This window comes from Lolium rigidum, chromosome 1, assembly GCF_022539505.1.
Source record: "Lolium rigidum isolate FL_2022 chromosome 1, APGP_CSIRO_Lrig_0.1, whole genome shotgun sequence".
Lineage (NCBI taxonomy): Eukaryota > Viridiplantae > Streptophyta > Magnoliopsida > Poales > Poaceae > Lolium > Lolium rigidum.
Genome location: NC_061508.1, coordinates 126,504,535 through 126,508,972, shown reverse-complemented (window position 1 = coordinate 126,508,972; position 4,438 = coordinate 126,504,535).

The window sequence follows — 4,438 nt, the reverse complement described above, 5'->3', positions numbered from 1 at the left end:
GTTTCGACAACGGAACCCATATCGTCGGGTTAGGCCCATAGGCGACGAAAAATGCCCCTTAGTTGACGATTTTGGGACGTTGTCTATCAGAACTTTTCTTGTAGTGTTACATGAGGTTTTAAATGACAGACACATGAAAAATAAATCTGAGGTCCTTTTCAAGATTTACTTTGAGAAAGCTTTTGACAAAGTCAAATGGCCTTTCCTTTATCAATCAATGGAAGCCAAATGATTTCCAACTGAATGGATGGATTTGATTATGAAAACAGTGACCAGTGGTAAAGTGGGGATCAATGTAAATGGGGAAATTAGAGCATATTTCTCAACTCGTCAAGGCTAGGCAGGGGGTCCTCTTTCCCCCCTTCTTTTTGACCTTGCTGTTGATATATTAGCAGTTCTTGTTAAGAGAGCACAGGGTGAAGAGTTGCTGACTGGACTAGGTACAAATCTGATAGAAGGAGGGGTAGCAATGTTGCAATATGCAGATGATACTATTCTCTTGAAGATAACATGGAGCAGGCTAGGAACCTAAAAGTAATTCTATGCTTATTTGAATAAATGTCAGGACTAAAAATCAATTTTCATACGAGTTATATTTACTGTCTAGGAGAGGCTTCAGAGAGAGAGAGAGAGAAAGACTTTGAGAGGATCTTCACTTTAAATCTGGATTGCTCCCTATGAAATACTTGGGAGTGCCTATTAACAAGAAAAGATTAAAAAATTCAGACTAGGATTCTATAGAAGGGAAAATGAGAAGTAAATTGGGACCCTCGGAAGGGAAAATGCTAGTAATGGGAGGGAGAGTTACTTTGATCAATTCCTCCCTGACTAGTGTCCCTTTATACATGCTGTCCTTCTATAGAATACCAAGTGGGGTGAAATAAAAAATGAATAAGATTAGGAACAATTTCCTTTGGGATGAAAATGAGAATAAAAAGAAATACCACTTTGTTAATTGGCAGACAGTGTCTATGCCAAAATACCAAGGTGGTTTGGGAGTCCTAGATTTGGAAAAAAATGAATATTTCTTTGTTAGCTAAATGGTTATGGAAGTTGTTCAATGAGGATGGCATATGGGAGCAAATCGTTAGGAAGATGTATCTTCAAAGACAAACTCTTTGCCAGGTAGTAGCAAAAAATGGGGATTCTCATTTCTGGCAAGGTTTGATGGAGATTAAAAAATTGTTTTGGCAACATTGCAAGGTTCAAGTAGGGAATGGGATTAAGACAAGCTTTTGGGATGCCTAGCCAAAATTTTCCCTAGGTTGTTTTTAGTTTCTATGAATAGGAATGTGATAGTACAAGAGGTTTTTGATAAAGGGGTGGAAGGGCTTAGGTTTAGAAGAGCAATTGTTGGAGAACTTAGAGAGCAATGGTGTGAGCTAAATTTTTTGCTAGAAAGAGTTAACTTGAATAATGAGTCTGATAAGTTAATATGGAAATTAACAAACTTAGGGGCATTCTCAGTTAAATCCTTGTATTTGGCTATGTAATTTAATGAAGTTGTGCCTTATAGATTCATGTGGAAAGTTAAGATACCACTCAGGATTAAAACCTTCTTGTGGTTAATGCTTAAAAAAGCATTCTGACAAGAGATGTGCTATTACAGAGGGGGGGGGGTGTGAGAAAAACTGTCTCTTTGTGGATGCAATGAGACTATTAAACACCTCTTTTTTAAATGTCCCCTTGCCAAATACGTTTGAAATGTTGTCAGTTGTACATTTTGTTTGAATTTTCATTTTGAATGAGCTGACCATTGTATCTCAAATTGGTTAAAAGGGTTAGGGGAAAGAAAAAAGAACTTCTTGATGTGGGAATAGCTGTTGCGATATGGAGTATCTAAAAAACAAGGAATTTAGTGTCAACACCCGGATTTTTAAGTCCGGATGCCTATTATATCATTCATCGCAATCCCAGGAATATTGTTGTTGCGAGATATAATAGCTAAGTATCACAGTCATTATTTATTACAACTCATAGAGTCTTACAACTTGAATCACATGATCCATATTACACGAATAGTTGATCTATTGATCAACGAACAAACACAAGTTCAAAGCGGAAGCGTAAATATAAAGGGACTCTGTAGTCCACAGGCCAACGCTTGACGTCGGAAAGCTCCTAGTTGTCATAGGCGTCCTGCTGGTCAGCGTCGTGATAGTTCTGTTCATCTTCATACTCTGGCCATTTGAATAGCCAGGGACAAAGCCGTAAGTACTTTAAGTACTCGCAAACTAACACTAAAGTAAGTGCTAACCATTTAAAAATAAAGATACTAAGCTCTAGTTAATGGGACTAAGCCAAATTTTAGTTCACAAGTGTTGGTTCATGTGCTAGCTAACTCAAGTGGGAACATTAGTGTCATTCCCACCACATCTGTTGTAAATCAACAAGTCACCATGTATTTCATCAATATTTTCAAATTCTAACACTGGAAACTGTATGGCCTTTCCAACCGTCCGTAACCATGGACACGGCTATTCGAATAGATTGACACTCTGCAGAGGTTGCACACTTGTGCCACAACATTTGATTACATCCGTCGGAATATCTCCGAATCATCGTAACACAGTACGCGGATCATCAACCCTAACCTTTCACTTACAAACCCTAGTATGAGCACCTCTCCCCATGAGCTTGGCCTCCCAGTGAAAACCAAGCTGTTAACCCGGGAAGCGCACGGGGCTTGGCCGGATAATTCACCTCAATTCACATCATTTCTCAACAACGGAGACAGCCTCAGCATAACCCCTATGATGTGTGTTCAGAGGGAACCCATACTAAGATGTATAAACTTCCAGTTAAGCCCTACCCATAATCAGGTATTGTGGGGGTACTTGAAATTGGAAAGGTATCGCATTCAAACCAATATCAGGGTTTTATCAAAAATCACTATCTTCTCTTGTTCACATTCAACTACAAATCCTTCAATGGAATGCTTCATCATTCCAAGGTTTCAAATTCAACAAGTCATAGGTTCCCATCTAGAGTAGTCAAGGTTTTAGTAATTTAGCAGTAGCACTAATCATGAGGGGTGCTACATTGCTTTGCTATCTTTGAACTATTTTTGCTAATCTCAGAATCTTGTTCACTTAAACCAAGTTAATTCAACTCTTTGAAAACAACAAGGAAAACTTGTATGACGTAAATGTAGGGCAGGCTTGTGTAAGAAAGATAAGAATCATGGTGCCTTGCCCAAGGAGAGCTTTGCACTTTGCAAGAGTATTAGCTTGCCTTGGTAGTTCTCTAGGTTTTCTTCTTCCTCTTCTTGGTAGAATTCTCCTTCCTCTTGGTAATCTCCGGTGCTAGCGTCTAAATTGGAATACGAGGTATAATCACTCAATAAATTCAAAGGCTATACTATGCTCATAGTTACTTCACACAAACTATGCTAAGCACACACATAAAATAATTAGGTGCATTGGTTTTCTGGATTAAAGAAAAATAATTTCCTCTCATTACATGTGTAATTAATAAACTCCATTTAGTTCTTGAGAAAAATAATTTCCTCTCATTTAATTCTTCTTAGGATTTAACTTCTCAAATAATCATACATGAATTCATATTGACCAAAGTCAAACATTCATTATTATTATTTGAGAAGATGATTTAAATGAGGTAGATCACCTCATACCATTTTATAATTCCCAAATGTTTTAAAGCTCCAAATATTCATATAGGAGTGTTTGGACCAAGGGTGCAAACATCTCATGAACTTATTTGGGACAAGATTTAAATGAAGGGAAATCCTCCATATGATTTTCCTAATAATTTTGGGACAATATCACTTACTAAACTAGCCATAGTGTCCATTAATTAATCTAGGGCATGATCATTCAAAGTGACCACACCATTTTCTTGCAGAGACAATTATTGTAAGTTAATTGTGAGCTATAGGAGTTGGAATTATTCAAATATCTATTTTGGTTGATTTTTAATAATTATTCTAAGGAAGAAAAGTCCCTGCCTTGTTTATTTTTCCATTTTAATTATATAATAGATCTAGGGTTCAAACCAGTGGCATTGTGTAGATAATTTCCTAAGCTTTCTAAATATATAAAGTTTGTTAAATTTGGCCAAGCCAAACAGATTCTATGAATTTTCCAAATTAGGTCCAGTATTGAATTCAAACTAAATTTATTAAACTGGATTTAAATTAAAAAGGCCGGCGGGAAAGCTAACTGGGCCCAAACGTTTGAAAACGGCCCAAGGCCAGCCCACCACGCATCTGTGCACGCGCGGGCCGCCTGACAGTGGGCTCCACCCGTCAGCGACGCTTAACGCCGAAGCGGTATGAATCAACAGGGGGCGTTGGATCAGATCGTGATCTAACGGCTCAAGTGTGTCGTCGTCGACGGCGAGAGAGGGGCTCGCCGGCGGCTCAGGTAGGGGGTCGGAGGCTCACCGTGGCTCCAGCTAGGGTTGGGCAGTATGCGCG